The sequence below is a fragment of the Protopterus annectens genome, chromosome 5.part0, assembly GCF_019279795.1.
Source record: "Protopterus annectens isolate FY-2018-M chromosome 5.part0, PAN1.0, whole genome shotgun sequence".
In the NCBI taxonomy this organism is placed as follows: Eukaryota; Metazoa; Chordata; order Ceratodontiformes; family Protopteridae; genus Protopterus; species Protopterus annectens.
Genome location: NC_056735.1, coordinates 412,015,406 through 412,035,096, shown reverse-complemented (window position 1 = coordinate 412,035,096; position 19,691 = coordinate 412,015,406). Strand labels below are relative to the sequence as shown.

Sequence of the window (19,691 nt, the reverse complement as noted above, 5' to 3'; positions counted from 1 at the left end):
TGACTTCCATTCCAAGACTGCTGAAGGGAAGGATGGAATTGCCCATTTGACAAAGGGAGTTGCAACTGACTAGACTCAGGCCATGGAATCTCTGCCCCCCCCCCCCCTTTGACCTAGGCCAAGTACATCCGACACCACACCTAAAGCCAGACCCAGGAAGGCTTTATCCAGCTTGCCTCAAGGTAGACAACCTGGGTATTAGTCTCTTTAGGCCTAGCCACAGGAGTTTGTCATGCTAGGTGAAAGTTTTCTTGGATATAATGAGATCCAGAAAGCTTAGCCGGGAAAGCCCCCGCTACAGAATTTTCTCCTGATAGAGTTAAGAAGGACCTTTCCCCCCGGGAATCCAGTGTTTCTTATGACTTATCTTCTTCTGAGTAGGCACATGTAGACCAGATTTATTCTGATTCCCATACTGAGATGGAGTTGGATGAAATTCATACCTCAGCTTCACCACCACAGAATTTCACTTTTGGGGAGACACTCCATAAAATGAGAGGGCTGTTAAACTGGGAGGCTCAGGATTGCTTCCAGTCTAAGAAAGGAGTTTGAGAATTGTTTAGGCTTCCTGAGCATGAACTTCTGCCTATTCCTCCAGTCTTGGAGGCAGTGGACACTGTCCTGTGCCCCTGTACTCTTCTCTTATCAGGCCCATGATTGAGTACAATGCCCCATTTGGGATGTATCTTACCCGACACCTGCAGCATTTGGAAAGACCCCAAAAGTTCCTCACCAAGAGGATAGAGGGTCTCAAACATATGCCATATGCTGCCCGGCTGAAGAATCTCCAGCTCTATTCAGTCGCACACCGCCTACTCAGAGGTGATCTATGCCTGACGTACAAGGCCATGTCCAATCCAGAATTAATGGACATGCTCCACCTCAGAAAATCCAAATCCATCAGAGCCACGAGAGCAAGAGATTTGAACCTCAACACAGAAATAAATAGGACGTGCTGGAGGGACAGATTCATAACCCAGAGGCTCCCTACACTCTGGAACAGAATCCCAGTCCACATTAGGCAGAGCCCCTCACTAGCTCTCTTCAAGAGAAATCTTGACAGGTGGATGGGAGATCGTAGATTTACCCCGGGGGTCATCTCTGTGTCACTACTAGACAGAGGCACAGTAAACTAAACCCTAAATGGGCATAGTATTCTCATCCCAAGGGGTGGCGAAAACACACTCTGGCTAGGCTTATAAATGCCCTAGGGCGGATAGCGTAGTACGAATCTATGAACCTATTCTTGACCTTTCCCTGTAGCCTGACTCCCAACTACCGGCTCTAGGAAGCCAAGCCATTGTTATAAGGTTCTGGAGTCCCACAAGCACCTTTTTAAGAACGCTGAACTTGACCCTGAGGTGTTGTCCTCAAGTCCCAGGGTAGCCAAAGGTGGCACCTCTAAGAAAGTCTTGCTAACTGAAAAAGAGGTTAGGACCCTAGATTGGTTTGACAAGAAAGTATATATTTCAGCCACCCTGGCTGCGAAGACTCTTGATTGCCAGTTCCATATGGTTAAATACTAGGAAACTCTCCTAGAACAAATGAAAGACAAACTGGAAGGGATAAAGGATAGAGCTTTTCACGAAGTAACTGTTATACATCTACAAGTCCTGCTGTCAGGATGCAGAACAATTCCTTCCATTGTGGCTTTGATGACTAGAGGCATCTAACAGGATGGTGCTTCTGGGTCTGTCATTAGGAGGCATGCCTGGTTAAGGGAATAGAATGTGCATAAGCATGTTAAATACAAGATCTTGGATGCTCCCCTTGAAAAGGATTTTCTGTTTGAGCCCAGGCCATTCTTAAGAAACTGGAGAATATGGGTAATTCCTTGCAAACTGTAAAGGAGTTCTTGCATATTCAGCCACCATGGTTGAGTAGAAAATGTCCTATCAAGCCCTTGTTCTTTCCTGCCTCCAGCCTAGATAGAGGAAGGAGGACCAGGAGAGAGAAACAGCAGGGAACCACACAGGAGATGGCAAGCAAAACAAAGGACCAGGCCTAGGGACCTGCAGTGAGCAGCCATGATTCAAACTGGCACCTTCCTTTTTTCCTACCTGTGAAGCTCCACCCCAGCCCTAACTTCTCTTTCCTTCAAGACTTGGAGGCAGGCCTTCCTGTCCCTAAACAAATGGTTACACTTTTCTCTGGACAAATGCGTCTTTCAGATCATAAGATCAGGATACAAACTTATTTGCCTCTCTCCCAAGATACACAAGCATCCCCTCAGTTTCAAAAGGTCAAGTGAGTCACAGTCACGGATCAAACTCTTACTGAACCATTAAGAAAATGGCACACACTACTATTTAAGACTGTTTCTAGTACCAAGGAAAGAAGGACCTAGGAGGACTAGTACTGGACTTGTCTGAGCTAAACAAGTTCCTGAGGGTTCCCATGTTCAAAATGTTAACTCTGCAAAAAACTTCTGCTCCTGCGTACTGTCCTTGTCTGCAAGGTCACCCTACATCTGAAGGATGCCTATGTCTGTATTCCCATAGCAAAACTTCACATGCGGTATCTCCACTTCAGAGCAGGTAGGAAACGTCATCAATTCTGTGCTCTGCCCTTTGGGTCTGTCTGTTGCTTCCAGACTTCTTACAAAGTATCTGACTCTCCAGTAATTCCTTTTTGCAGGATAAAGGGTTTTCAAATTTACCCTTATCTGGACTCTGCTGCCTTATTCAAGTACAGTCCTTAAAGTAACTAGAAGCATCTCTTTACTCCTAGCCAGTGACTGCTTCTCATGCCAGGCTTCACCCCAAATCTAAAGAAATCAAATCTCACCTCCTGTCACAGGCAAGGCAGATGGCCTTCCTCTCCAACAGAAGGAAGCTGCCTTAACCCAATACTTCCAGTGCTGCTACAAGTGTCTAGGTCTGTCAGAGAGACTCCCAGGGCCCTGGGTACATGGCCTCCTGCATTCTTATACCTTTTGCCAGACTGTATAAGAAGAAAATCCAGCAGTATCCAAACATGGGGTGTCTGCAACAACACCCTTTGAACCAGAAAATAGCATTTCCTTGCCTGCAAAAGGAAATTCACTAGTGGATAGAAGCCTATTCTCAAAACAAGGGAAGTCCCATTTCAGGCTAAACAATCACATCATGACCTCAGATGTCTCTGACATAGCATGGGGTGCTTACTCCAGTGGCCTTTTAGCACAGGGCATATGGGAGTCTACTGTTCTTCAGACCAACATCAGTCAGAAGGAAATGTTACCAGTATTCATGGACATGATGGCATTTAATAAATTGTGGAATCTAAGCATTTCTTTGATACAGAAAGAAACAATACCACTGTAATGTGGTACATAAACCAGGGAGGACCAAATCCTAGCCCTTTTGCAGCATAGCAATCCATTTATGGGATGCAGCTCAGGAAATTAATTTACATTTTATCGGACACTACCTGCTGGAGAAAACAATCTAGCAAATCACTTGAGCAGGATGGTATCAGACCCTCGAGTGGATGTTGAACAGGAAAATTTTAAAAACACACACAGTTTTGATGTGCTAGATGTAGATCTTTTTCACTTCCAAAGAAAATGAGCAGTTAAAGAAATATTGCACAAGCAAAGCCACTCAGTGGAAACCAGTGCCGAAAAGCATAGATCCTAATCCAACTAAAAAAAAAAACAAACCAGTAGACACAGTAGAGGTGCAGGAATAGTAAATGGCCAGCCCAGTAATCCACAAAAAGTTATCTATCCACCAAATAAAATCATCCACCACATAACAGCATTAAACGTTTGACTGTTTCACAGCATTTTTCTTCCCTATGCCAAGGACTTATTCGAAGAATTCCTTGGCATAGGGAAGAAAAACATGGTGAAACAGTTAAGCATTTAATGCTGTTTTGTGGTGGGTGTTTTTATTTGGTGGATAAATAAGTGTGTTTGTGGATTCCTGGGCTTGGTCGTTTTCTATTCCTGTACCTCTACAGTGTCTAAATATTGCACGAGCGCCAAAGACAACAAGGACTGGAGAATGGACACCTCTTCTTCCCATGGACATGGCTGTTTATGTATGCTTTCCTTCCCATACCTTTCATCCCAACATTGCTAATCAGAAGTCTGAGAGGAAGGGGCAAAGGTGATCTTAATTGCAACCTTTTGGCAATGGCAACATAGGCTCCCACTGCTACACAGTATGAGCAGTCCAGAGTCATGGCTGCTTCCACAACAGTGTGGATATTTTGTCACAGAGCAGGGAAAATACCATTCACCCCAGATTAATCACACAGAGACTTGCAACATGAATGATCTAATTCTTATTCCCACAGGGAAAATAATTACGTAAGGATGTTGTGGCCTTTTTTAAAAGAGGCTAGAAGAAGCAGCACAATGAAATCATCTCAAAATGAAAGAGAATAGATTTTCTATATGGTGACAGACCAAGGAGCAAAAATCCTTGGTATTATCTTACTTGGCTGAACTTTTTTCTAAAGGCATTTCCTATTATTCTGTCAGAACACTTGCCTCTGTAGTGTTTGCCTGTCTTTTCATGCAGCCCATTCTTTTCTCCAGCCCCTTGACAAATTAGTTCCTTAGGGGACTTTCAAGATGGCTGCATACTGATCAACAGCTTAACTTCAGTTCTCCCAGTGTGAAAACAGAAACTGAAAAACAGTCAGTTATATTGTCAGCTTGAGTCAAATTCAGTTACTGGCTAGTAAATACACTGTCTGGATGTCAGCTGAGAAGAAACTAAGAGACCCTTAAAGAAAATCAACTAGAAAAAGATGAAGAGAAAACACTAATTGGGAAGAATCCAGCAGCCGTTCAGTAAAAAACAGTTCAAGCTCCAGCTTTGGTCCAAGACATGGCTTCTAGTAATCTAGAGTGGAAAAAGTCAAATGTGCTCAGAGGTGATTAAAGTAAACAAAACATTGAAGGAGTACATTGACTCAAGTAACAAACGGCTGGAAAAAGGAAGAAGCTTTAAACAAATATTCAGATTATCTGATAAAACTACAAAAGTCAGAGGATGAAATGAAGAAAAGGCTGTCTGATTAAGAAGACTGATCAAGAAGAGATGGTTCAAAAAATGGTAGGACAGAGCATGTAGGTAAAATCTGAGATTTCCTGCTGTTCAGAGAAGCTAGAAGGACATACTGTATTCATTTTTGAAAGCACAAATTAGCAACTGGACTGGTATTCCCCAGCAGGAACTGTTAATTGAAAGGGTACGTAGTGTATGTGCTCCAATTCTGGCCATGAGAAAGTAGCCAAGACCTTATAGATTCATAGGAAGTTACTAGGCTGTTGGCCCTGAGGCCCTTTTAAACCTAGCCAAGAGTTTAGCCCATGTTTAAACAAGTCAGCACCCGATGTCCCTGTCCAGCAGGGACACGAGTGGAATCCCAGGGATGTATTTTCTGTTTCCCATCCAGTTATCCATGTTGTGTTTAAAAAGAGGTAAATGGGTACTTTTTATTAAAGATGTAAATCTACAAGAAAAAAGAGCTGATCGTGACAAAATTGTGACAAAAGGTCAAATTATTAAACGTTGGAAGCAGTAGAGTGCGGAAAATGATTATTCAGTATACACCAGACAGAAGAGAAACAAATTTATTCCAGTAATTGGGGAATTTCGAGAGGCAGACATGAGATTTAAGCTGTTGTATCCAGCTGTCTTCAGAATTTTTTTCCTAGAGGATCAAAGTCATGTTTTCATGCAGAACATGCTAAGGAGGACATGCAAACGTTTATCTAACAAAATGTTAGCCATCAAGCAGAAAGTGACTCTGCTTCTCATTTTTCTGGTAAAGCACAAGGAGTGACTTTGCCAATGAAAACTTTTCCACCCTTTGAAAGGAAGACGCTGGATAGACACAGAAAAGCAGAAATGTTGACCAAAAGAATCGTTGAGTACTTTGGAACTGAATCAAAATCTGGAGATGGAGATTAACATGGAAATTAGTGAGTAAATGTGAAACTGCAAAGCATCCATAATTGTGAAATACTGCTTTATACAAGTGGAAAGAGTGGACCTTTGCTGACTTTGTTAAACATGAACTGAAATTCATGTTGTTAATGTTTAGGACGACCCTGGCAAGAGGGGGAGAAGGGAAAAGGTAACTAAGTAAAGCAATTTCTACTCATAACATCATTTCTTTGAAACTTTTCACAATATAAATTGCATGTTTTATAATAAAGTGTTTTTAGTTCTTGTATGCAATAGTTACTAAAGTAATTGGATGCCTTCCTTCTTTTTGGGAGTAAGAAATGTAGGCATTGCAGTGCAAAAAACAAAAAAAGAAAAGCTAGACAAAAGCATGTTTTAAGTTAAGAATATGTCATCTTGGGTTGTTGAGGTTGGAGATGGGGTGTAAAAGTACACAACCCATAATGTATGTAGAGCTGATATGTTTTATTTTTGCATTGTTGAATGTCTGGATTAAGACCCTTTGCTTAATCTAATAAATTAACAGGTTATTGGGTATTGTGGGAGTGTAAGGTTTTTATTAAAACAAAAAAATCTTGTGTAATGTGACATAAGCTCCAATGTTGATAAAAAAAATGTTTAAGGGATTAACCTGCCAAACAATAATGGATACACGTATCACAAAAGGTAGAAACAGACATTTAAAAAAGCTACAGTATATAATAGGTGGGAATAATGACTTCTTCCCATATTGGCGGCACTTTACATATTATTTTAGAATGAGAATAGCCTCACAGGTATAGACAAAAAGGAAAGAATACTTAATTATGTTAAGAAATGCAGGGTGCAAATAGCAGTGCTACAGGAGATGCATTTAGAAACAACTGTTCATGTGAATTTGATAAAGAAAGGACTTTAGGATGGATATTCTGCCGAATATCAGAGACAAAGGAAAAGAGGAGTATTTTTATTTGCTTACAGGAGTTCCAGTAGTGATAGAAGAGGGGAAGAAAAGATAATGGCGGATTTGTGATATTAAGGAGCTACTGGCAAGGGATGAGGGTTATGCTGGCATATATTTATATTCCACCTGAAACTGCTATTATGGAGGTTAAACATTTTTGGGAGAAATATTTATCAGCTTTTTTGTAGGGGCTATTACTTACAGGTGGGGAGTGGAATTTAGTTTGCAACAATGAGGGTGTGTTTGGGAGGGCCTAGAAGGGAAAATATTACAAAAGAGGTTAGATTTATGAAGAAAGTTATGAAAATATTTGCTATGAAAGATGTGAATTCAGTAATAGGAACTTGGAGATAATTTACATTTTTTCACTAAGGTACAGTAACTGCGCTAGAGTTGACAAATTATATTTCACAGAAACGTACATTTAATTGAGAAATTTGATACATATCCAGTAACTATTTCAGATCATGCACCAGTTTAATTACTGAGATGATTATGCAGGCTAATGAAGTAAAGATGATACTCAGGTGCTTCCCCCACCTATCTGTTAATAAGAGAAGAATTTAAGGAATGGGTAGTGGAAGTTATCTAGGTCACTAAAACCAAAAAATCCAAGATAGCACCTCGGAAATGGAAAAAAACAGCGCTCTCACTTTTGAAGTCCCAATTTTAATATAAAGCAATCCAATGTATGCAAGCTTTACAGACACTGCATTTTCGTACCTATTACACAGACTTCCTCAGATGTGGACTTTACTTGGAAGGAGGATAAAAGTTAGGTGATTTTTGTAGTCAATTACTGAAGAAAAAACAATGAAAATGCTGCATCAATAACCATCCTGAGTTGAGGTTAAGAACACTGTTAAAAACGTTGCTAAAAACCTTTTAATAAAACTGCACACTTAAAACATATTAAATTATCTAAAATGTACCCTAAACCCTTTCTGAGGTACTATCTTGGATTTTTTGAAATTATCCAGGTGGTGTTTAGGGAAGATAGAAAGCACTTTATAAATTATAGCTAGTGAGTGGGATAAAATGGACGTGGAGTTTAAAATGGGATAGAAATAAAAGAATAAAGGTCTGGTTAATTATTTAGAGAGGCTGATGAAGTATTACAAAGTAAGGAAAGTCTCACAGCACAGTAAGAGGCACCTTTGCAGAGTGCTCAAGAGAAAATAAGCCAGTACCTGAATAGTATGCATGAGTTTAAAAAGATTGCTTTTAAGCAACTTTTTTTTTTCATACCTCCAGAGCACAAAAACATTTGGCAGAACGGCTTAGGCAACAGAAATTAGAAAGGGTTGTTGCCAAACTTAGGAAGCCTGTAAGGAGGAAAATAACCAGAGATCCAATTAGAGGTATTAGAGAAATTTCAGAAATGTTATGAACTTTTGTATAAAGCAGAGAAATGGGGAAATCAAGAAAAAGCACAACTGGAAGTATTTGTGGAAGACTTAACGATGCCCAGGTTAGAGGTAGATGAGGCTCTACAACTAACAGTTAAGATAGGATGAGATAAAAATGGTGATATATAACCAAATCTGCTGGAAAGTCTCTAGGAATAGATGGTATTCTGGTGGGAGTTTGGAATTTAGTAGGGCAGAAAGTGATAAAGGTATGGAAGGTTTTGTTTAACAGTTTTAAAAGGAAGAGAGGCACCAACATCATGGAAAAAAGCTTTAATGCCTAAAAACTGTAAAAACCCATCTGACCCAGCTTTCATATAGGCCTATTTAAATTGTAAACCTCGATTATAAAGTGTGTAATTGCTGTTACACATTTTCATTTTTATTTTCAGTGGTTTATTTATCTCAACAAGTGTGTTTCTTTTTTATTCTGTTGATTATAAAGTGTTGGTCTATAATAACGAAAAGAATGGCAAAGGTGATGCCAAAATTGGTAGATATGGACAAGTGTGGTTTTGTGGAGGGAAGACAAACATTTAACATTAATGGGATTGTGATGAGCCAGAGAGAAGCAGAAAGTAAGAAAATATTGCTGTTATTGTTGGGTCTTGATGCAGAGAAAGCATTTGACAGAGTAAGCTAGGATTTTATGAGTAGGGAAATTGAAACATTTGCATTTCCTAATACAAGAATGTTGTTCATTAGAAGGATATGTGAGGGATCGGAGGCAAAAATCAAAGTGGGCGGGTTCTTTTTTGATAAGTTGTTTTTTGTATGAACTGAAGAACTAGGAGGTGTTGTTCTATTTCCCCTTTGATTTGTTTTATATTTAGAACCATTGGTGAAGAAAATAAGGGACTCTGAAATTCAAGGATATTATTGGTATGGTGTTCAAGAAAAGTTTGCTTTATTTGCAGATAATACTGTTTTGTACCTAATGGAACCAGAACGGGACATGTTAGTATGGTGGAACATTGAGACAATTCTGTTTTTTTTTTCTCTCTCTATTTAAAATTATTGAAGATAAAACAAAGGCTGTTGCTATAAACTATGTAACCACACATGAATTAGTTCTAACAATACTCGTATTTATGGGGATATAATAAAATGAAGTATTTAGAATTATGGATTGAAAAAAAGATTCTGTTATGGCAGCCAGGGTATGTGGGAAGAGACTAAATAGAAGATAATACAAAAACTGGAAGCTCTTGCTGTGGATATGTATAGCAAGATGCAAGCAGTAAAAATGATTTTAGTCCCTTTAATTTTATACACAGGAAAGCATAAGAGAAATTGCGGATAGTAATTAACAAAGACAGATGATTTTATTTGGGAGGGGGAGAGGCCAAATGTCGAGCTGGATAATTTTATCCTCCTAAAAGAAAGAGGCTTAGGATTACCTGATTTGAATGGGTGTTGGAGCTACGCAGTTAAGGCTAAACCATAACACAAGCAGAAAGCTACAATTCAAAGTAGAAAGGGATGATGATGAAGCAGTGGGGTAATTCAAAAAATAAGGAAAGAATATCATTTTGAACTCCGATCCTTCATGAGAATAACAGTCGTACAGAATGTTGTAGCCATAAAGTAGCAGAAAGTGTAAGAAGTAAGCCAACACAGGACTGGAGAAAGGAGACTGTGCCAATAGGGATGACTGCAAGTGGGGGTGCAGCGAATAGGCAAAGAGCAGACTGGAATTTACTGCAGAAAGCTGGCAAAAGAACCAAAGTATTGGGAACAAGTAATTAAGAGAGGGAAAGGTAATAGAATGTGAAGGTGCTAAGAAGACATTTGAATTGCAAGCTAGTGATTGTCTGTACCCGTACATCAATTCCTGATAGGGAAACCAGAGAGAAAGGGATAGGGAAATCATAAATGAAAGACCTGCACTGTTTGAGATTTTAATTGAATCTAGAACAGAAGTTGCTGTTTAAAAAGGGATAATTAGCAGGGATTATAAAATATTTCACAATAACTATAGGAATTAATCAGAAGAGGTCAGAAAAGATTGAGAAGAAACAATGGGAAGACGTGTCTAGCTCCAGATATGCAACAAAATTTAGAAGATTTAGGATTTTTTCCTGGAGATGTTTGCATAGATACTTTTATACCCCAAGCAGCCTCCACAGAAGTTTCCGTGGGTAGATGTCAAATGATGGTAGTGTAATGGGAAAGAAAGCGGTACGTGAAGAGCATATGTTCTCTTGAGTGTAGTGAGCTGGCAGACTTTGCAAACTTCATACAGAGTACTCCATCAGGAATACTGGGTGAGCAAATGAATGTAACTAAGGAATTTTTTTTTTTGAGCTGGGATACATCATCTGAATTGCCTAGACATAGTAAGGCCTTGTTACGTTTAATTACATTTGCTGCCAAAATGCAGTTACTTGAAAATGGAAATCAAAATCTAAACCAACCAAACTATTCTTGAAGTAGTGAATATTGTTACAGAAAAAGAACAGAAGTGGGGGGGGGGGCTTTAAAAAAGGGTAGGAGTAAATTACATAGAAAAAAATGGAAATTGTGGTGGTAATACATGCAGAAAAATGTTAGAAATGAGGTTTTAAGAGAAGGCAGGAATTGAACAATTTATGTAATGTTTGAACTATATGATAAATATATGTGAAGTACAACGTTTGTAAAAAAAAAATGAGCATGTTAATATGGTTTGATTTACTTTTATATAAATTTAAGTTTGCCTATGTCACATGAGATAATTTAGTAAAGGTGTTAAAGAAAAAAAAAACTGTTCCTTAGGGGCTTCATCCACCTTAAGCTCCCAAGAAAAAAATTTGCTCCGTCCTGGGACCTTAACTTTGTTTTAGAGAAACTTGCTCTCCTTCAGTTTGAACTTGCAGAGTCCACAGATATTGAATATGTAGCACTGCAGTATTTCTGTTTAACAAGTTCACATGCTTAGCAAAATTCCTTTATACAAACTAAAGCAAAATACAGCAGTGTGTCCAGATGATGAAAATAGCACTGTGACAGTTTTGTTTCACTACCTTTTGTACTTGTCTAAACTCACTGGGTGCAAGTTAGTGAAACTAATCTTGAGCAGGGTGCCAGTCATGCATGTGTGGGGGGACACCACACACACACAGACTAAGGCCATACAAATGACTGCAGGTACTTGTCCAGCAACCTGATAAGACACAACCCACACTTGCCTCTGATGTCTTCTTCTTGTATCTCCTCCAACAGAAACACAGCAAACAAGTCTACCAAAGCTCACAAAAAGCCAAAAATGAACATTCACCCTTCAGTAGAGTAACTGTATTATCGGGTAGTAGTGTTGTATACTGTGCCCTGATTGATGTACATGTTTGTATGTTTTATTTATATATATGTGTGTGCGTAGATATATATATATACATATATATATATATATATATATATATATTTATATATATAAATGTTTACCATCATAATGTCTGCAGGCATATCCCCCAAATGTGCACATGGTTGAACTGTTTCCGCATATTCCGTGCCGCCGACACATCAGAAAGTCGAACAAAACAGCAAACAACATTTCCGACCACTCCATACCTGAAACAAGTGCTACCATGGGTCAAAAAAAAAGATGAGATTTTGCGATTCGAAATGTTTGGAGTTCACGGAAGTTGTTTTGACAATGTGCCTGCCGACATTATGATGGTAAACCTGTGTGTGTGTGAGAGATTGTGTGTCCTTTTTAATTTAATTGCATTTTTTAAACTGGGTTTGGTCTAATATTTTTACATACTCGTGTGCTAGCTTGCACTGCAAGTGAAATGTTTTTACTACTGTTTTTGCTACTTTTCTGTAAAAAAAAAAAAAATCTTTAAGCCTGTTTCCTGCCTTTCCTGTAACTAGTGTTCCAGATACAGATTTGCTGTATCCAGGACTGTGTATGTAAGCTTCTGAGCCCCCCAAGCCTTTCTGTGTTGGAGGGAAGCCTTCTAGCTTATCAGTGGTAGTGGTAACATGTCTACCACATAAGGAGTGGTTCTGTCCCAGAAATTGTAGTTATTGGCCGTTTGGGCAATCTCTTCCATCTCTCTCAACTTTTTGATTTGAAAGCCAGCATTTGCATTTATTTCTGTCCTGTAACTCGTCTAGTGCAGATACAGATTCTTAGTTTTAGCACTTAAATTTGCTTATTCGTGCTCAGCACTTGTTCAGAACTTGTAAGCACTAAATAAGCTACTAATTACTATAGCACTCAACCTTCCTCATTACCTAGAGGAAAACAGTTTTTGTACTTGCTTTTCTCACTTGCTTAGAGAAAAACAGCTTTTGTACTCACTCTCCTCACTTATCTAGAGGAAAATAGTTTTTTATTCAGGTATGTCCAAGGGTCAGCTCCCAGTGTTCTCTCCTGTCTATCTGATGAATCTGGGCATCTTGTGGCAATATGCCTCATGTACACAGACAACCCTGTCCTCCTACCACCCAACACTACAACCTGTGAGAGATGCACTTATCTAGTCAAACTGGAGGTAAAGCTCTCTCCGACCAAGATTGAACTTGACAGTCATGAGGAGAAGGTAAACATTTGCACCACACCACATTCATCACATAGTCTCACTAAATCTACACCACCAAAATTCACACATAGTAACACAAAACATTCGCAGAGGCTCTCAATAATAATCTGTCTAAGCAACAGAGACCTCCAAAGCAGAAATGCAAGCAACCTCCATCCCCCAACACAACCCAAATGAGACATAGCCCACAGACTGTGTGCCACTCAACCACAGCCAATAAGGCAAAACAACGTACCCAACACACTAGTCATAGGTGACTCTATAGTCAGGCACACTGATGTCCCACTCACCAGGCTAAAGAAGGAGAAGGTTACTGTCAGCTGCCTGTCAGGTGCCAGGATCCACCACATAACCCACGAGCTCAGGTCACGCCACAACAAGTACAAATATGACTCAGTCATTGTCCATGTTGGTGTGAATGACCTGAGATGTACCTGCCTGGACCACATGAAAAAGAGGTCTCCAGTCTTGTAGCCCAGGCAGGTATGACCTTAGCCCTGAGTAGCATTCTGCCATTGCCCCAAATGATACCGCAGTACAAAGACAAATTGATTGACTTCAACAATTGGCTAAGCTTCTGGTGTCATTCTAAGGGGATCCAGTATCTGTCTGCTTGGGATGACATGGTCGACAGACCACGATGCTTTGCCACAGATGGCCTGCACCTGTCGCCCCTGGGATTCCAGATACTGGCTAAGGCTCTTGCTGCCCCTTTAGTGCCTTTTTTAGGCAAGGTTCAAATAACAAATTCACCACCGTAACAGGAACAGGCAAGGAAAAACTGAGGGTAATGCTACTCAATGCTAGAAGTCTAAATTTCAAAATGCACTCATTCGAGGCACTCCTTAAAATGGAGAACATCAATTTCTGTGCAGTGACTGAGAACTGGTTCAAGTCTCCAGAGAGCACCCCTGCACTACCAGGATATAAACTCATACCACACTTTTCGGCCATGTAACCTGGACCGAAACACCAAAGGCGGAGGTGTGTCCATATTCATTAAGGATATCCACACCTCCAGGCTAGTTGCTCAGCATAATGCATCCGAGGTTATCCAAGTGCAACTAACTCTGGGCAAAACTGCAATCCAAATTGTAGCTTGCTACAGATCCCCCACCATGCCCCAGGATTCCCACTCCTCTTTTCTTGATGTAGTGGAAAATATTAGGGTTCAACCAAACACCTTAATAATGGGCGACTTCAATTTACCCCACCATTAACTGGGAAAACTACTTGTGTACCAACTCCTTAGCTCAACGCTTTCTGGATTTCATAAACTCCAATGCCCTGGATCAACTTATTCACACCCGCACCAGGGGCAACAATGTCCTAGACCTAGTCATTGCCAACATGAGTGACCGGTGTTCCACACCTGAAGTCAACTCTTCATTGGTCCGATCCGACCATAAGCTAATCACCCTTGATATCCATATCCTACCCCAACCCCCCATTAAGGAAATCATGGTAAAAAATTTCTCCAAAGCCAACTTCATGCTTCTTAAAGACAGAAGTAGTGAACGTCATGACACCCATGCAGATGGACAATACAGTTACAACTGCTGAATCCTACACAAATGCACTCTATAAGCACTTAGATGAGTGCATGGATCGTGCTATCCCAAACAGAACCAAGACGCTATCCTCCAAAAAAAGGAAGCCAATCTGGTGGCCCCCTGCCATAAACAAAAACTGTACAACAGAAGGAAGAAACTGTTGCAAAAAGAGTAAAATCCCATGAGTGGAGGAGCTCCCTGGTCAGCCTCATTAATAAGCTCAGATCCCTTATAAGATCTTCCAAAGCTTGCTACGAAAACAGAATCGCCACTAATTCTAAGGACAACCACAAAGCATTTTATAGCTATGTCAAGAATCTCTGTGACAACGCCCAGATGTGCTCCGAGTTACAGCACAACAGCACGAAAATTACAGAACCACCTGATATTGCCAACATCCTGGCAGATGGGTTCAGTGCTAACTTTACCCTCCCCCCACCCCCTAAAGGACCCATATCTATACAGGAAGACTGCAGAGTCTCTGTAATCACAACTATGCAGGTAAAAGCTGCACTCTCTAAAGCCAAAAACACAGCATCCATGGGACCGGGCAACATCCCAGGCTGCGTTTTGCACGAACTTCAGAACAAACTGGGTCCCCACTTAAGCGCCATGTTCCATAATAGCCTTGCATCAGGCTTTGTGCCCACTGAATGGTGCACAGCAATAGTTATCCCACTCCACAAAGGGGGAGCCACCACTGCTCCCAGGAACTATCGACCTGTTAGCCTGACGAACCTGGTCTGCAAGGCCATGGAACGTATCATCATGGAACTCATAAACAAAGACATTGGTAACCTCCAGACTCTGGATCCCACCCAGTTCGGGTTTGTGAAAGGCAGATCATGCCTCCTGAACCTGATTGACTTCTTTGAGGCAGTCACCAAAACCATAGATGAGGGTAAGGTGGTTCACACAGCCTATCTTGAACTCGCCAAGGCTTTCGACACCATCCCCCAGTCTGGAATTGTAGCTAAACTCACTAAACTAGGTATAAATTCCTACGTCACAAGATGGCAGAACCCACACTGTAAAAGTTGCAGACTTCAAATCTGACCTCAAAGCAGTGACAAGTGGAGTACCACAGGGTTCCGTCCTAGGACCTCTCCTGTTTGGTATCTACTTCTCTGAAGTATAGGCTAACACAGAAGGCCTCTGGCTAATGAAGTTCGCAGATGACTGCAAACTAGGAGCCATAGTCAAGTCCCCAAATGATGTGGACATCCTATAGAAGGGCCTCGCTGAGATGGATGCCTGGTGTCAGAGCCATGGCCTCAAGCTCAATGCCAAAAAGTGCAGTGTCATCCCTTTGGTAAAAACTCTGTACCCATGAACTACCACATAGGTGCCAATCTACTTAACACCGAATGTGTGATAAGAGACCTTGGGACCCAGGTGGACAGTAGTCTCTCCTTTGATAGTCACATCGCCACAGTAGTTAGGAAGTCCTTCTGTGTGGCACACCTCATCATAAAAGGGTTCTCATCTAGGAAAAAAGAGGTAATTGTTCCCCTCTACTCGACACTCATTAGACCCATTATAGAGTACAATGCCCCTTTTGGAATGTACCTCACAAGACATCTGCAGCAGCTGAAAAGGCCACAGAAGTACCTCACAAAGAGGATTACTGGCCTCAAACAAATGCCCTACACTGACCGCCTCAAAAAACTCCAGCTTTACTCCGTAGCATATTGCCTACTCCGAGGTGATCTCTGCCTAACATATAAAGCTATGTCAAACCCAGAGCTGTTGGACATGCTACACCTAAAGAAATCCCAATCTCTTTGAGCTACACACTCTAGGGACCTAAACCTTGTCGCCACAATAAACAGGACATGCTGGAGGGATAGATTCCTGTTCCAGAGACTTCCCATACTCTGGAACAGGCTACCCATCTATGTCAAGCAAAGTTCTTCATTAGCACTCTTCAAGAAAAAGCTCGTCAGGGGTATAAAACATGCAGCTGACGCTATTACATCAGTCTTTCTTGCCGTGCGGTGCCTGAAGCAGAAGCAGTTCGCAGGTGCCGGTCGGCCGACTCCTGAAATTTTCGATTTCGAGTTTCAGATCTGAAGTCTTCAACTAAAAAGTTAAGAACCCCGTTGGGGAAACTTTTTCTTGCTCCTTACTGATGTCAGTAAAAGCTAATAATTGCATTACATGTGGGAAGCAAATACCTCATAAGGATTTCCATTTGTACTGTATTCCTTACCTAGGCCCTGACCACAACGTACCTTGCTGTCGGTTTTGTGCTTTATTTAATCAATGCACTATTAAACATCAGTCCATTTTTGCTTCTAAATATTTTGGCTCACGCTTTAATTATCTAGAAATGTCGTCGGTTAGCAATCCGACTACCCGAATACCTAAAAAATGCAAAGAAAAAGACAGAGATAGGCCGTTTAAGTCCAGAACTGCCGACGACCTTTCTCCTAAGCCAGTTGCCAGTACTCGGTGAGGTGCATTCGCAGCCCCTGATACCCGCTACTTCTGATTCACAGGCCTCTACTGAGACCCATTCGGTATGTCGCAAGATGCTTCAGTTGTGGAACCCGTGGATGTCTCTACCTTGGATGGGTCTGGAGCCGCTGTGCAGGCACTGGCTTCAGAGGGTGTTTTTAGGCCTACAGATTTGTATATTAGACAGACGCCATTTTCAAAACTAAGGCGAAAATCTCGACCTATGCCTAAAAAACCGATGCCTGGGCCACATGGGCAGGCCCCTATGCCTAAAAAACAAATTATCAAAATGTCTGAAGATTTAATTACTCTGATCAGGGGTAGCCAACCCCCCCCCCCCCCCTTCTAAGAGGCCTAGGCAAGACATTGATTATGAATCTTCTGAACAGGATTCTATTTCTACTGACTCTTCTAATGAACAGGAATTGTCTATACCTACTTATGAGGACTCTGATGCAGAAAATTCCATTCCTTCTGCTTCTCCCCCTGAGGATTTTTCTTTTGGAGAAACTTTACATACCTTAAGGGAACATTTCCACTGGGAAAGTCAGGATTTCTCTGAATCTAAAAAGAGACTTGGGGATTTTCTTCTTCTTCCTCAGCATAGGCCTTTGGCTATACCTCCTGTTCTAGACATTGTTGATGATGTTTTTTCGGTATCTAGTATGGCTCCTTGTAAGCCAGACAGATACTGCAGGGTTCCTGACTCCTACAAATTCCTTTTCAAAAATCCTGTTGCAGATCCTGAAACCATTTCTCAGGGTCCCAAGGGCATTAAGGCTTCTACTGCTAAAAAACCTACCCCTTCTGATAGAGATTCCAGGGCGCTGGATAGATGGGGTAAGAAGGTTTACACTTCTGCAACCTTGGCAATCAGGGCTTTAAACTGTCAATTTCATATGCTAAAATATCAACCGCATATCATGGGACTGCTTAAACAGAAAATGATGTTAACTTCTGACTGTGTGGAAAACAAAGATTTTCAGGATTTATTGCATTCATCTGAACAAATTGGAAAACATACTTTGCAATGTGGTTTTGATTCTTTGGAGGCCTCTTGCAGGGCTGCTGCAACTGGTTCTGTGCTAAGAAGGCATGCTTGGCTCAAAGAGCAAAATCTACCTAATCATGTTAAAGCAAAATTGTTGGATGCTCCTTTACAACAGGACAGTCTCTTTGGTAATAAAAGCTGAAGAAGTTTTAAAAAATATGGAAGATAAAGCTAAATCTATGCAAACCGTAAAATATTTCTTACAAGTGCAACCTGAAGATTTAGTGGGCACTGGCCTACTAAGAACTGGTCCTTTCCATTTCCTTCGAGAGACACTCAAGTCAAACCCAGACATTCCAAAAGCTCCAGGTTTCAGTCACAATGGATTTTCAGAACAAAACAATGGGGTGCCTCCTCTTCCAAATCTGGAAACAACAAGACACCTCCCTATGGTAAGCAGTCTCAGTGACTTCCCTTTACACTTACCAAGCACTTAACTTTTAGCCGCCCCTTTGTGGGGAAAACCAGTTCTTCATGCACGAAACTGGCAACTTATAACCCAGGACAAATGGGTTTTAAATATAGTATCCCAGGGATACAGATTTCATTTCTACACATTGCCAATTCCAAACGGATGGCCAGACCTGCCCCCAAATCAGTGGGCAGAGGCCCAGAAACAAGTACTTTCCCTCATGAGCATGGGGGATATTCAACCAGTACCAGAAGAGGAAAAGAGACAAGGTTTCTATTCGACTTTTCCTGGTACCCAGAAAAGACAAATCATGGCGTCCAATTCTGGACTTATCTTCTGTAAACACATTTCTGGACATAATTCTCTAAATACCTTTCTGGACACACCAAAATTCAAGATGCTGACTCTTCACCAGTTACTTCCTATGCTAGGCAAAGATGCCTGGTTGGCAACTCTAGATTTAAAAGAGGCTTACCTGCATATCCCAATCGGGGAATCTTGCAGAAGATACCTCTGCTTCAAAGCAGGCTACTTGCATTACCAGTTCTCTGCACTGCCCTTTGGCTTATCTACTGTGCCCAGGGTCTTTACAAAGTGCCTGGTTCCAGTAATTGCATTTTGCAGGCAAAGAAATATTCAAATATATCCATACCTGGACGATTGTCTAATTCGGGCAGAAAACAAGGACACACTTCTAAACCATCTGGCATCTGTAAAAAGGGTTCTAACTTGTCTAGGGTACACTATAAACGAAAAGAAATCACAACTGGTACCCTCTCAAAAAATTACATTCCTGTGTGCAAGCTTGAATACAACTGCCCAGATGGCTTTCCTTACGCCAGAGAAGCAAATTAATTTGGTGACTTACTTCAAAGAGGTGGCCACAAAAACCCTGCGTTCTGCAAGGCAAATATTGCAAGCCTTGGGGTTCATGGCCTCCTGCATTCTTCTAATTCCATTTGCAAGACTGCGTATGAGGAAACTTCAGTGGTACTTAAAAAGTCTATGGAGTCAGCATTGTCACAGCCTGGAAACAATGATTCCTATCATACCTTGCCTGCAACTAGAGTTCCTGTGGTGGGCAGAGGCCTGTCACCAAAACAAGGGACTGCCATTCACACCACCCCCTGCCGCCCAAACCCTAACTACAGACGCATCAGACTATGCATGGGGGGCATATCTGGCAGGAAAGTGCATTCAGGGTAAATGGAGCCCAAATCAAGTGCACCTTCATATCAATCAAAAAGAAATGCTAGCTGTACAGAATGCACTGACAGCCTTCAAGGACTACCTTCATCCAGGACAATTAATGGTAAAGACATATACCACGTTTGTGTGGTACATAAACCAGCAGGGTGGGGTACACACTCCTACTCCCTTTGCAGACTAGCCGTGGCATTGTGGAACACGGCCTTGACCTATCAA

The 19,691-nt window shown here is 41.2% G+C and overlaps 1 protein-coding gene across 1 annotated transcript in view; it reads left to right on the top strand.

Moving 5' to 3' along the window:
• KDM6A (lysine demethylase 6A) overlaps nt 1–19,691 on the top strand; it is a gene marked incomplete in the record, with an annotated part of 3,528,619 nt that overhangs the window by 3,497,987 nt on the left and 10,941 nt on the right.